The following is a 15,922-nucleotide window of genomic DNA, read 5'->3' as shown; positions in this document are numbered from 1 at the left end:
TAATCCTATTCTTCATTTTTTGAGGAACCTCTATACTGTTTTCCATAAAGGCTACAGCAATTTGCATTCCCATCAGCAGTGTATGAGGGTTCTTTTTTCTCTACATTCTTTCCAACACTTGTTGTTTCTTATTGGTACTAGCCTCTCAAACAGGTGTGAAGTGGTATCTCCTGGTTTCGATTTGCATTTTCATTAGAACTAGTGAAGTTGAGCATCTTTTTATATTTGTCTGTTGGCCATCTGTATATCTTCTGGGAAAAAGTGTCTGTTTATGTCCTCTGCCCATTTTTTAATCGGATTGTTTGTTACTTGTTGTTGAGTTGTATGAATTCTCTATATATTTTGGATATCAGCCCCTTATTGGAGGTATTGTTTGCAAATATCTTTTCCCATTTGGTTGGATTCCTTTTTGTTTGTTGATACTTTCTTTTGCTGTGCAGAAGCTTTTTAATTTAATGTAGTCCCATTCATTTATTTTTACTTTTATTTCCCTGGCCTTTGGGGTCAAGTTCACAAAAACCCTTCTGAGACCAAGGTCCATAAGTTTAGTACCTATGTTTTTTTTCTATGTATTTTATTGTTTTGGGTCTTATATTCAAGACCTTAATCCATTTAATTAATTGTCGTGTATGGTGTCAGACAGCAGTCTAGTTTCATTCTTTTGTATGTGGCTTTTCAATTTTCCAACACCATTTATTGAAGAGGCAGGAAAGCTCTTTTTAAAAGGAGGAAGACTCGATCACATTTTTAACCCTCTCCTCCTTTCTGCCTAGAATAAGAACATGAAAATAGGGACATCTCCTAAGTGGAGGAATAGAAAATTAGAGCCCAAGTCTTTAATAAGGTCACAAAATTGCTATACAAGTACCAAATCACCTACCTCTAGACTTTTTTATTTTATAGGGAAGAAAAATACATTCCAGCCTAATGAACGCTGATTATAACTAATGGAATTAAATTAAAACTCAGTCCTTTGGGGCAATGGAAGAATATAATTGACAGTAACATTCATAGCCAAGAGTGAAGACACACCCTAACACTAAACACCAAAAGCAGAGCTGCTTGAAATAAGAATTCAGGGTTTAAAACTATCTGAGTAAGTCTCTTCTTTGCACCTGAACAGAGCATTAACTAAAATGACATTGCTTTCTCTTCCATTCAAGAAAGGATATGAGAATGCAGCTGAGAACAGCATATTGAATATACTTAAATACAGGATAGGGCAAAAGTAGGTTTATAGTTGTGAATGTGTGAAACAATTTATTCTTGTATTATTATTTATTAATTATTGTATTATTTTCCATTTGAACAACTATAAACCTACTTTTGCCCCACCCTATATTTTGGATATTAACCCCTTATCAGATTTATCATTGACGAATATCTTCTTTGGTTTAGATTGTCTTTTTGTTTTGTTGATGGTTTCCTTTGCTGTGTAAAAAAAAACTTTTTAGATTGATTTACTTCCATTTGTTTTTTTTTGTTGTTGTTGTTTTTTTCTTTTGTTTCCCTTGCCTGAGGATCTTTTAGATTATCTTAAAATGCCATATTGAAAATATTTCTTACCTTTGTCATCCTCACCTGGACACTGGGTTTTTAGCTCACTTGATTTCAATGCTCTGATGTCAGTTTTTATTTTTCTATTAGACCTCACTCTATGACATTAGCTTTGTCCGTCAATGAATTTATCTGCTTCTTTGTATTCTCATCAAAGTTTTGCTTACATCTATCTTCATATACTTTCTAGTGTTCCCATGGAACCGGTAAGAAGCAATTGGCTTTCTCAGACAAACTAAAACTAGCCTAAAGGCCTATCTAGAAAGACTGTTTTTCAGAAATTACAGATGAAAGGGACAGTGGGAGGAGAGCTTTTAGACTGGAGGAAGCCCCATGTATAAACAGGACTGTCCCTAGTTATTCTTGGATCTGTGGAAATCACATGGTCTTGGATTTCCTTCTCTCTGATTTCCCGCTACCCACCAGTTTAAACAAGCTATGCATACCCATTTTTGTTCGTTTATTGTATATGGTTAATGAGCCTGTCTGATTAATTGCATACCAGGTAAGTGTTTAGAATTTGGAGAGGGCCTGGCAATTTGGTACTGATAATTTAACTCCAAAATTGGTGACAATTTAATTAATTTTTAAAAGCGTATACAAGGTGGTGCAAAAGTAGGTTGACAGTTGTTTGTATGGAAAATAACACAATATTTGATAAATAAATTCAAGAATACACTCTGTTTAGCATACTCACAACTACTCAGTCATAAAAAGGGAAATATTGCCATTAGCCGCAACATGGATGGATCTTGAATGTCATGCTAAGTGAAATAGTCAGACAGAAAAGGACAAGAACCATATGATTGTACTCATATGTGGTACATAAAACAAAAAGCAACAAACAAACAAACTCATACATACAGACAGCAGATGGTGGTTACCAGAGGGGAAAGAGGTGGGGGAGGATAAAGAGAGTAAAGGGGGTCAAATGTATAATGACAAAAGGAGTCTAGACTTTGGGTGGTGAGCACACAATAGGATATACAGATGATGTATTATAAAGTTGTACTCCTGAAACTTAGATGATATTATTAACCAATATTACCTCCATAAATTTAAATAGAAAATAGGAAAAAAATGAGCTTTCTGAAAAGTGCTCCTAGTGACTTCCATTTTCATCTCCTTGGCTGGAACTAGTATATAACTATATCTGACGATGAGAGACAAAAAATTTGGTGGGCTTCTTTTGTTTTTGAGCTGGGCATATCGCCACCCCCAACAAAATCTCCTAATAGAGGGAAAAAGGAAAAATAGATTTTGGGTGGGCAGCTAGGAGTCCCTGTTACATCCTCCAATATAGAGAGTCCTCAGAAGGCAGCCTTCAGCTAGTCATTCAAGGACTAATCATTGTGGCCAGGAAATTAGGATTGGTTTCTCTTGAAGTTCTTGGCTTTGCAAGTTATAAATAACTGCTTTAGCTTGTTTTTTAAAGGATGGGTAGTGTAACTGGCAAGCACTATGAGACTTCAGGCCATGTTCATTAGTAGAGTTAGTTAGCATGTTGTGGAAAGAATGTATAACTCTGGATATGTCCATGTATGTGGCAGCCAGAAAAAAAGATTGAAAATTGCTATCTTCAAGTAACCTAATTTTATTTCTAATTCAAAATCTTTTACCTTCCAAACATGGTGATGTCTTTTGTTATATGTTCTATCTTAAGTGTATTTCTTAACGTCAGGGATAAGTCACTAGTATTTACTTAGCAGTTTTGAGTATTTAGTCAGTATTTGCCTTCTCTCCCCACCCCAAAATGTCATGAGAGAAAAAACCCTTTGTATTCCCAATGTGTGGTGTATATGAGGTACTAAATAAATATTTAGTGAATAAATGATTGGCCGAAGGAATAAGAATGGTGGCATTCTGTTTCACTTTGAATATTTCCAGACTGGGAATCTGCTATTTTAAGGATTCACCTTACCAACTTCTATATATGTCTAGAGAGGCAACATAATAGAATGGAAATAATAAGACTTTGGAGTCATTTGAACACAACTTTTTTAGATGCTGGGTTAGGAAAACAAGTGTTTTCTCTTATCTCAAGGAAAGAGGGGAAGCAAACCTATAGCACTTTAATTATTGAGCTTACTGTGGTAAGTGCTATATGTGTACACTAGATTCTAAAGGTGAATGTAGAAAGGGTATTTAACCTAGATTGGTACCGTGGGTTTGGAGAGAGCAGGGTTGTGGTCTAAGAAGACTTTCCAGAAGAGATGGTACCCATGAGTGGTTTTTGAAAGATGGGTAAGAATTAGCCAGGTGAAGGTTGAATGGGGCTTATGTTCTCAGTAGATATAGCGACTTGTGCAGAGATACAGATAAGAGAGGTTACAAGGGATATGAGAAGTTGAAGGAATCAAGTAATGATTAGACTTTATCCAAAATATCATTCAAGATATTTTCCAAACAGCGTTTTTTTCTCTCTGATGAAAAGGGAAGTACATTTTAGAAGATCTCAGAAATACAGAAAAGTATATAAAGAATATGATTACATGTAATCTCTTCAACCAGAGATAACCACTATCAACATTTTGGTTTAATTCCTACCATAATTCCTATTTTTCTCCCTTCTCTCTTTCTTCCCTCAATTCCCCTTTTTCTTCTTTCTTTTTTCCTCTCTTTCCCCTTTCTCTGGAAAGATCCCCCCCCCCAACTGATACACAGCTTTTATTGCATCTTTTTTTTTTTTTTGTAATCCTCACTCGAGGACACTTTTCCATTCTTTGTTCAGGTAGAGTGGGAGGGAGAGAGAGGAACAGAGAGAGAGAGAAACATCGATGTGAAAGGGACACATCGAGTGGCTGCCACCCGCACAACCAACCAGGGCCGGGGACAAACTGCAACCGAGACATGTGCCCTTAGCGGGAACTGAACCTGGGTCTCGAAGGACCGCAGGCCAATGCTCTATCCGCTGAGCCAAACTGGCCAGGGCTATTGCATCTTTAAATTATCACAAGTAAGTCTGAGGAATCATCTGGTATTTTGATGTTTCTGTAGCTGGACAATTAAGACTTTATTCATCCGCCTGCTGAACTGTTTCTTTTTCGGAAACATAGATACCAGCCAAAACTTTTCTGATATCCTTGTTTTTAACTTTTGTGGCTTGCTGAATCAAAGCAGCTGAGTTTGATACAAGTTCAATGTCATTTCCTTTAAGAATTAACTCATCGTTTTGGGCTTGAGATACTAAACAAGCAACGCCTTGACCTTATCTGAACCCCGAGGATATATTTTTGCCCAAGATATTTCTGATTTCAACAAGAGAACCATTTTTAAGAACGATGTTGATGAGGAAGTGAGCATACACAAATCTCATCTTGTAACAGAAGCCCACTATAACACCCTTGATCATGTTCTGTACATGACTGCAGATAGTGTGAACAATAGCCAGTTCTTTTCTATTTCCACACCGTTTGTCAACCTGGAGCTTTTCTTTTTCTTTCCAAAGGAGACAGAGTTCTATATTGATGTGATTGAAGTCCCTTCTCAGGGTGCCTCTGGGCCCCTTCACAGTAACTGTGCGTCCCTTCAGAGCGATGTCGACATCTTCTGGAATGTTGACAGTTTGATTGCTGAGAATGGTCTTTGTACTCACAGTAGATGTGGCAAAGCCTGGCAAGATCTTATTGACCCTTATGGAAAGAACTTTAAGGACTCATTGAAAAAAAGAGGTTAGGGTATGGAAAGAGGCCAAGTTTCTGTTTTGGAGTCATTTTCTGAAATAAATATGACAGGAGGAGGCACAGTTTTGTGAATAGAGAGTTTGAATTTGGTTCGTAGACATGCTTTTTATTTTTTTAATTTCATAAATACAAATAAGTTGGATGTGTCAAATTCTGTTTTAAGAGCTTTCAAAAACTATATAGTCAAACAACAAGTGTTGGTGAGGGTGTGGAGAAAAGGGGACTCTAGTGTACTGCTGGTGGGAATGCAGACTGGTGCAGCCACTATGGAAAACAATAGGGTGTTACCTCAAAAAATTAAAAATTGAACTGCCATTTGACCCAGTGATCCCACTTCTAGGAATATATCCTAAGAAGCCTGCAACACCAGTCTGAAAGAATATATGTAGCCCCATGTTCATAGCAGCACTATTTACAATAGCTAAGATCTGGAAACAGTCCAAGTGTCCATCAGTAGACGAATGGATAAAAAAGCAGTGGTACATATACACAATGGAGTACTACGCAGCTGTAAGAAAGAAAGATCTCTTACCCTTTGATACGACATGGAGGGACCTGAAAAGTATTATCCTAAGAGAAACAAGCCAAGCAGAGAAAGACAAATATCACATGATTCACTTATTTGTGGAATATAACGAACGTAACAGTCTGAGGAATGGGGTAGTCCAAGAGATGTGGAAGTAGGGTACAGACTGACAATCCCCTGAAGAGGGGGTGGAGGGGAGAGATAAACCACAGAACTTATATGCATGTATGCATGAACAATGGACATGGACAACAAAGGTGGGGACAGGGTGGGGAGGGTGAGGGAGGGGGGAATCAATGGGTGAAAAAGGGGAAACATCTGTAACAAAAAGAAATAAATTAATTTTTTAAAAATGAAAAAAAACACACTATATAAGTATTTAAATCTCATGACAACCTTACAAGATAAGTATTATTATTTTTATTTTATATATGAAGAAGTTGAGGCACAAAGAAGTCATAATTTTTCAAGGTCTACATAGCTGGTAGGGCCTAGAATCTCGGCTCTGGATTTAAATTTTTTTTTTTATTAATCCTTACCCAAGGATATTTTTCCACTGATTTTCTAGATAGAGTGGAAAGCAGGAAGGGAGGGAGGGAGAGAAACATCTGTGTGAGAGAGTCACTTGGTTTTCTCCCGCATGACTCCCACTGGGGCTGGGGATCAAACCTGCAACCTAGGTACATGCCCTTGACCAGGAATCAAACCCACGACCCTTCGGTCTACAGGCCTACTCTCTCACCACTGAGCTAAACCAGCCAGGGCTAGGCTCTGGATTTAAATCATGGCAGTCTGACTCCAGTGTTCAGGCTCTTTTCACTGTGGTTGAGGCCAAAATATATGTGTAACAGTCAAGTAAATACATTCAGCTGGCATGTGATTATGCATCTGAAATCCAGGGGACAGGTTAGACTTGGGGATATGGATTTGAAAGTCATTACACAGGAACATATTAAAATCATGAGAATTAGTATTTCCAATATTTCTAGTCATATCTTCTGTCATGATAATAAGTATGCCTTTTTTCTTGGTTGCTTTTCTCTGGGACTCTGCATTGGCAGTATTCCTTTTAAAAGTAACTATGCCTAATATAACTAGATGTGGAGGTTGCAATGCAAAGAAAATGACTGTGTTCTCCCTCTTTGAGATAGATGTTACTTCTATTAATGCAACCAAAATTGCATTATTAATTTTTTTTTCTTTCCTTAAAACAACTATACTATATTACCCCAATACACAGATCGACTTTTAATCACTATTCCACACCAGCTGTCCTTTGGGTTTCATTTACATGAAAGTTTATCAAGATATTTTTTTCTCCATGTACTATACAATTCATTTTTTAAAAAACTAAAATGAGAACCTTATGTGGTACCTATAATTTATTTGAAGTTCATAATTCTATTCCACATAGACATTTTACTTTTTTTTTTTTGTCATTAGGGAATGAGTCAAAGAGCAAAGGAAATTTTCAGAAAGAACTCAAAATTTACATACACTTTCCCCAGTGTTCCTTCTTTAGAATGCGAATTATGGAAGTGACTTATACACCTTCAAGGGTGCCTTATATAAAAAAAGGAAGATCAAAACAGGAGATGTGAGAAGGTCATTTAAATCAGTTTTACTGAGTAGCAGCTGATCAGATAAGATAAAAAAAAATTTGTTTATTTTTCTCTGTAAAGATTGTTGCTTATGGTTCGAAAAGGAGTATAGGGATTTAGTGTGGATGGCTGGTGATTTACAGTTACACCACAAGAACCTGCATTTATTTGTGATAAAATTTAGACATGTTATATCTAAAATATTTAGATACATATGAGGAAATATTTTTTGTGACAAGGAATTGTTTAACATTAGAAAAGTTTTGACAATTAGAAGAGTGAACTCTGCATAGAAGTGGGTTTTATCTCATCAACTGTGACATTCAGTTCCTTTCAGTAAAGCAAATGATCTGATAGCTTGACAAGTTGGATCTTTTAAAAGATACAAACAGTTTAAAGTGTTTGGCAGTTTTCCCCATTTGTTACTGTTCCTGTAACGTGAAAACACCAGTAGGCATAAAGAATAAAATTATGAGGGCAGTTAAAAAGTTATTCTATTTTAGGATAAGATGGAGTTGAACATTTTAGATTGTTAGAAGAAATATGATTATTTGCAGGATTTTCTTTCTACTGTTTCATTGTAACTTAAAACTAAATTTTGAATTGTATGAATGGGAGGTCTTATAGTCAAGAAAATAAGCTCTGTACAGTAATAACATTTGAATAGCACTTTACTGTCTTCATGGCCCTTTCAGGTGTGCTGTATCTTGGAGGAAAGAAATTTCAGTGAAAGATGTCAGTAGGTATATGGAATCTTGAGGTCATTCTGCCTAGTCAGTGGAAGAAGAAGGATGCAGAGAAGAAAGGGCTAGGTGAGCAAAGAAATGCCAACAGATTTTTTTGGTTAGCAGTAGAGAAGCTCTTTAGAACTGAATTACTTGGACTATATTGTGGACATTTTTCGAGGTGTAGTGGGTGTATATAGCTGAATATAGACATTTTCAAATGTCATTGGAACCTTGAATGTTAGAGATTATGTGGGTCAGATATTAGATTTGATAACATAAATGTATTCTCCAAGGGAGATACATCTCAACCTTTAGCATAGAAAGTTGGGAGGAGCCCTTTAGTTATTTAGGAGTTTTAGAAGAAATGCTGACTGGTGTTTCTATAATGATTACACCCCAATTCCTAAAGGTTTAAGTCATGTGTGATTGTGAATTGAATACATTAGGTAATTGCTCCAGTTCTGCCTTTATCCTTATTTAGTTGTTTATCCTCCCACTTCATGCCCGATCTTGTTTTTCCGTAACGCTTGGCCCTTTTATACAAATTGTGTGTGTGTGTTGGGGCAAGGGGAATACCAACAACTAATTGTCTCCATCTTATACCTGCCATATTTACAAATGTTTCTCTTTGAAGTATTTGTTAAGTCTGAATGGTTTTGCTTGTTTATTTGTTTTTAATATGTCTTTATTGATTTCTTTAGTGAGAGAGAGAGAGGGAGAGAAAGATAGAAACATCAATGTGAGAGAGAAACATCAATTGGCTGCCTCCTGATAATTCTAGTACCCATGCACCTGAAACCATACATAGTTATTACTATATTATTAACTATTTTCTATGCTCTACTTTATATCCTGTGACTATTGTTTTACATTCTGTGACTATTTTGTAGCTTAGGATTTATTCATTCATTCATTTATATTTCTATTGAATTTATTGGGGTGACATTGGTTAATAAAATTATGCAGGTTTCCAGTGTACAACTTTGTAACACTTTTGCTTCTATTTTTACTAACCTGAATGTTACAGAAATGCTGTAAGAAGTCTTATTTGAGCACATCTAGGCGTAGGAGCTTTATGGCATTGTTTCTTGATGAATATGAGTTTTGTATGAGGGTGATGGTGACTGTTTTTAAAGTTATTTTTGAGAGGACATATCAGTCAGAGTCTTAGTGGAGAACTGGATAAATGTTTCACCATAATTTGCCTCATGACTGGATTTCTACTCCAACACTTACTGGTATTTATGAGGAGAGCTAAGAGACTATGATACTTATCTCAAGAAAAAAATATGTCTAGTATGTTATCAAGCAGCACACTTCATTAGAAGCTTGAAGTGAGCTACAATTTTGATGATTTGGTTAGATTGATAATAATTAAAATTTACTGTGATTTGAAAGAGATAATTTCTAGAGTTCTTCTAGATTAGTATACTTGTTGCTTTAGCTAAGGGAACCAAATCTCTTTCTTGTTCTAAAATCATTACACATTTGCAGTTCTTCCAGAGTGGAGGGGTGGTGGTGGAGAGGAGGACAAAACCAGCAAGCACAAAAAGCATTGTTGAAACTGAAAGAGATGATGTATTACTGTTACCACCTCCTTTAAGTTTGTTGCTTCTGTAAATATTGTATCTCCATTTAGAGCACAGACTACACTTACTAGAGGCTATAGTGTTCTTTGTGATTTATAATAACTTGGCTTTCTGTTGTTTCCTGATACTGGGAAACTCTATAGTAAACCTATTCTGGGTGCAGAACATGATATTACAATCATAACACGAGGCCTATGCTTTTACTCAGAGGTACGATTTTAAGTCTGTATTTATTGAAAGGAAAATAAATATTTTTATATTTGTCACACAATAAAAATATATACATCCCTAGACTTTTTTCTTTTACTTACCTTTAAATAAAGTTATGTGAAATATGTTTAACCTCCTATACTCACATGTTCAAAGGCCATTTATGCAAAGAACCACATTTAAGAATTTTCCTTCTAAACCTACTGGATAGCATCTGCTTCATAGTAGACTTGTACTGCTGCTAATGTGGCCCCATGGGGTAGGAACCAAATGATTTATCCAGTATGCACTCATCTGTATAGGTGGAACTACACTATTCTGATTATACTTATTTTATCTGCTTTAAATTCAGACAAATCATGGACAGCTTTAAACTAGGAACATATAGTAAATGCAAGGAACCTTCATTATGATCTGATGCTACACTCTAATGTGGTAGCCACTAGCCACATATGATTATATAAATTAAAGTTATTAAAAGTAAATAAAATTTAAAACTCAGCTTCTCTATTGCATTAACCACATTTCAGATGCTCAGTGGCCTCATGTATCTATCTAGTGGCTACCATATTTAACAGTAGAAATACAAAACAGGTCCAACATCACAGAAAGTACTCTCAGATGGCAGTGTTCTAATGCAAAGGAAAAGCCACGGGAATTTACAATATGTGTGATGTAGTTTTAGTTCCCCCTGAGAGAGACCCGGCCTTGGTTCAGCAACCTCGGTACTTGAGTTCTGGCTAAGAAAGAATTGAGAGCCAAGATTCGAACTGTAAGAGTAAGTTTATTTAGAAAGTCACAGAGGTAGAAGAAGTGAGTGGTAGAAGAAACAGGCTCAGGAAACAAGTTACAGAGAAAAAGAAGGCAGGAGAGAGAAGTGTAAAGATAATGCCCTGAGGAGGGGGGAATAGGAGGAGAGAAAGGGGAGAGGTGCAAGCGAGCTCCAGGGTGGGGTGTGGGAGGGAGAGTGCTTGGGCCCTCCTTTGTAAGGGCTGTTAAGGGTAGAGATTCTAGGGGAGGATCTCAATAGAATATTTATCAGTTTTCCTGGTGTGTCCTATCAGGGTCATTTGTGGTCTCCACTGAATGGTGGGGCCAGGGCAGCGGTCATTTAGTCAATGCAGCTGGTTCTGAGGTCAGCCATGGTGTTGCTTATCTGATTTTGCTACTTTCCTGGGCCAGGAGCTAAACACAACTAAGGCCTAGATGTATTTGATGTTGGTCAGAACCTCATAGTCCTGGGAATTTAATGATTAAAGGCTGTTCTCTGGCCCTTTGTTTGTTCCCCTACTAAGGGGTTCTAACCCCCATGACTAAGCAGCATGCCAGAGGAAGAAATGTCAGGGGTTCTAAAAGGCATGACCAGCAATATGCTAGGGGAGGAAAGATTACCCTGGTGGCAAGGTCCTTGTTTTCCCAGTTTTGCTCATTGCTGGGCACCTGGGACTTTCTACCCTGGTGATCTTCAGTACCTGATGTATCATTCTTGCTATGCTTATGTCTGTCTAATTGCCTACCACAGTAGTAAATACTTGTGTAGTAAATACAGTGTAGTAAATACTTGTTAACAGACTGAATAAGTTAATATTTTAACATTTTTCCAACCGTAAGTAGTTTTTAATACTCAGAAATATAAAAAACAATACAGTCTCTGTCCATCCCTTTCTAAATCAAATTTAATGTAATTTCTTGGGTAGTAACAGCTTATAATATGCATAATGTCCAGCTCCATTTATACCGTTTTATTATATGAACAGTATAACAGTATTAGTTTCTCACATGATTTTGTACAGTCTTATTAGTTAGTAGAGTCAAAAATGACTTATAAATGGAGGCAGCTAAAGGAACATGAAAGGAGATAAAGTTTCTACACTTTACTTGAATAAGTGATAATGCTAGTTGATTCTGATGTTAGGTATATATGATATAATATTTAGAGCAACCACTACAAAATCTATACCAAAAAATATACTCAAAAACACTATTAAAAAAAACGAAATTCTAAAAAAAAATGTTCAAATAATCTACAGAAAAGTAGGAAAAACAAACAAATGTAAAATAGAACAAACAAAAAATAAAATGGCAGACTTAAGCCCTATTATATAAATAACTACAATAAACATAAATAGTATGAGCCTACTAGTTAAAAGACTGATACTGGCAGAGTGGATAACAAAGAAATCATGACCCATTTTATGCTGTGTATATGAACTCACTCCAAATATAATATAGGTAACTTGAAAAAAAAAAAAAGAATATGCCATGCAAACATTAATCAAAAGAAAATAGGAGTGGCTATGTTAATAACAGATAAACAGACTTCAGAGAAAAAAGAAGACCAGGACAGCTCAGCGGTTGTGGCTCAGTGGTTGAGTGTCAACTCATGCACCAAGAGGTCGCCAGTTCGATTCCTGGTCAGGGCACATGGCCAGGTTGTGGGCCAAAACCCCAGTGGGGTGCATGCAGGAGGCAGCCAATCCCTCTCCTTCTCCCTTCCTCTCTTTCTGAAATCAATAAAGAAAAAAAAAAAGGACCAGGACAGAGAGGGCACTACATAATGATGAAAAGCATCAGTCTATCAAGACATTATACAAATTTTTTTTTATTTTTATCCTCACCCGAGGACATTTTTCCATTTTTTGTTCAGGTAGAGTGGGAGGGAGAGAGAGGAACAGAGAGAGAGAGAGAGAGAGAGAGAGAGAGAGAGAAACATCGATGTAAAAGGTCGAGTGGCTGCCACCCGCACGACTGAACAGAGCCGGGACAAACTGCAACTGAGGTACATGCCCTTAGCGGGAACTGAACCCGGGTCTCTCAGGACCGCAGGCTGACGCTCTAACCGCTGAGCCAAACTGGCTAGGGCAAGACATTATACAAATTTTAAATGTGGATGCATCAAACAACAGTTACAAAAAATGTGAAGCAAAACTGATAGAAGTGAAATAGACAAATTCATAATTTTAGTTTAAAGACTACAACATCCTTTTCTCAATAATTGATACAACAACTAAACAAGATAATGAGGATATACTATCAACCAATGGGATCTAGTCAACATTTATAGAATATGTTCTATAAATCTATGATTTTTCAGGTTAAAAATTTTATATCCTGAAAAAATTTAAAGGGAATAGAAATACAGAATATGTTTTCTGACCACAATGGGATGAAACTAAAAATCAGTAACAGAAAATCACTAAACATTTGAAAACTAAACAATATGTTTTCAAGTAATCTGTGAGTCAAGGAAATGATAAAAAAAAACACACTAAAAGTACATTAAGTTGGTACATTTACACAATGGAATACTATGCAGCTGTAAGAAAGAAACATTGCTTATCCTTTGAGACTACATGGAGGGACCTGGAGAGTATTATGCTGAGCGAAATAAGCCAATCAGAGAAAGACAAGTACCACATGATCTCACTTATTTATGGCATATCATGAACAAAATAAGCTGTTGATCAAAATAGATCCAGAGACATGGAAGTAGGAAACAGACTGACAAACTTCAGAGGGGAGGGGGTGGGGAGTTGGGAAGAGATAAACCAAAGAACTTATATGCATTTGTGCATAATCAATGGACACAGACAATAGTGTGGGGAAAGCAGGAGAGGGGTGGGAGCAGGGAGGAGGGGGTCCATTGGCGAAGAAGGAGGGATATCTGTAATAATTTCCACAATAAAGATAAAAAAATAAAGAAATAAATTTAGGGAAAAAGAAAAAAAAGTACATTAAGTGAAATACAACATAGCAGATATTTGAGATGCAGCTAAAGTAACATTGGAAAAGAAAATGTTTGAAATAAATAATCTATGTTCCTACTTCAAAAAAGTAGAAAAAGAGGAGCAAAATAAACTAAAGAGAAACAAAAGGAAGGAAATAAATCTAAGAGTAGAAATGAATGAAACTGAAAATAGAACAGTAGAGGAAATCATTGAAACAAAAAGCTGGCTCTTTGAAGAGATCATAAAATTGATAACCCCCCTAGAAAGATCGACAAAGTACGAGAGAAGATAGAAATGATTAATATCATGAATGAAACAGGGTATATTACTACAGACCTGCAGTCATCAGAGTTAATAAGAGAATACTAGAAATGATTCCACTCATAAATTTGACAAGTTAAATTAAATAGACCAAAGCCTTGAAAAGCACAGACTACTCAACTCATCCAATATGAAATATATAATTTGAATAACAGTATAACTAATAAGGAAATTGAATTTATAATTAAAATTTTTTCAAAATAGAAATCTCCAGAACTAGATGATTTCACGGGAGAATTCTGTCAAATGTTTAAAAAAGAATTATCACCAATTCTACACAATCTTTTCAAAAAATGAAGAGAAGCAGAAACTTCCCACTTCATTTTAGGAAGCCAGGGTTACCCTGATAACAAAACCCAGACAAGACAATACAAAAAAGAAAACCACAGGCTAACATTTTTCCTGAATGTAGGTGTCAAACAACAACAACTTTTTTTCCTTTTCCTCCTTTTCTCCCTTTCTCTTGTTAATCTTCACCCAAGGATATTTTTCCATAGATTTTTAGATGGAGTGGAAGGGGGGGAGAGGGGTGGAGAGAGAGAAACATCAATGTGAGAGAGACACATTCATTGGTTGCCTCCCACACGACCCCAACTAGTGCCGGGGATTGAACCTGCAACCCAGGTACATGCCCTTGACTGGGAATCAAACCTGCAACCCTTTGGCCCTTGGGCCAACGTTCCAACCACTGACCCAGACCAGTCAGGGTGGTGCCAAACTTCTTAACAACACATTATCAAATTGAGCTCAGCAATATATAAAAATAATTATATACCATAATTAAATGGGTTCATTGGCCAACCAGGCTGTTTTAATTTAGTATTTGGAAATCAAATCAATGTAATCTATATCATATTTACCTGTAAAGAATAAAGATCACATCACCTTATCAATCGATGCAGAAAATGCATTTGACAAAATTTAATACCCATTCATGATTTAAAATCTCAGCATAAACCATCGCAACTTGATAAATAACATCTACAAAAAGCCTGTGGGTGACATTAAATCCTTAACAGTGAAAGACTGAATGCTTTCTGCCTAAGAGTTGCAATAAGGTAAGGATATCTGCTCTCTCCACTGCTATTCCATATAACTAGAAGTTCTAGCCAGCAAAATAAGGCAAAACAAGAAAATAAAATGAAAGGAAGAAATAAATAAAACTGTCCCTGTTTGCAGGTGACATTATGATCTATATAAAAAAATCCCAAGAGCCCTGGCCGGTTTGGCTCAGTGGTTAAAGCATCGGCCTGCGGTCTCGAGAGACCTGGGTTTGGTTCCCGCTAAGGGCATGTACCTCGGTTGCAGTTTGTCCCCAGCCCTGGTTGGTCGTGCGGGTGGCAGCCACTCGATCACATCGATGTTTCTCTCTCTCTCTCTCTCTCTCTCTCGCTCTCTCGCTCTCCTCTCTCTCCTCTCTCTCCTCTCTCTCCCTCCCACTCTACCTGAACAAAAAAATGGAAAAAATGTCCTTGGGTGAGGATAAAAAAAAAGAAAAAAAAAAATCCCAAGAAATTCACAAAAATATTTTTGGAACTAATGAGTTCCACACATTCACAGCATGTAAGATGAACATACGAAAATTATTTGTATTTATATTTACTAACAAACATTTGGAAAAAAATAAAATCATGATATAATTTGTAATAAAAATTATGTAGTTAGGAGTAAAACCAAGAAAACGTACAAAAATGCTGATGAATAAAAGCAAAGAAGATATAAATAAATGACAAGACATATTATGTTCATGGGTTGGAGGACTCAATGTAGTGATGATGCTAATTTATTCGAATTGATACATAGGTTTAGCATGATTCCTATCAGAATCTCAAAAGATTTTTTTCTTTGCATGGACAAGATTATTCTATAATTTATATAAAAATGAAGCAACTAGAATCACTAAACACTTTTGAAAAAGAAGAATACAGTGGGAGTAACCACTCTTCTTTATTTAAAGAATTATTATATAGCTATAGTAA

General features: G+C 36.3%; 1 protein-coding gene and 1 pseudogene across 2 annotated transcripts in view; one reads left to right on the top strand and one right to left on the bottom strand.

Moving 5' to 3' along the window:
* SBF2 (SET binding factor 2) overlaps positions 1-15,922 on the top strand; it is a 417,243-nt gene that overhangs the window by 63,796 nt on the left and 337,525 nt on the right. The window lies entirely within an intron of this gene.
* On the bottom strand, positions 4,571-9,153 carry LOC118627729 (annotated as a pseudogene).

This window comes from Molossus molossus, unplaced genomic scaffold (assembly GCF_014108415.1).
Source record: "Molossus molossus isolate mMolMol1 unplaced genomic scaffold, mMolMol1.p scaffold_m16_p_13, whole genome shotgun sequence".
NCBI classification, from domain to species: domain Eukaryota; kingdom Metazoa; phylum Chordata; class Mammalia; order Chiroptera; family Molossidae; genus Molossus; species Molossus molossus.
The sequence above is the reverse complement of the archived record's forward strand: the minus strand, read 5'-3'. Positions and strand labels throughout refer to the sequence as shown.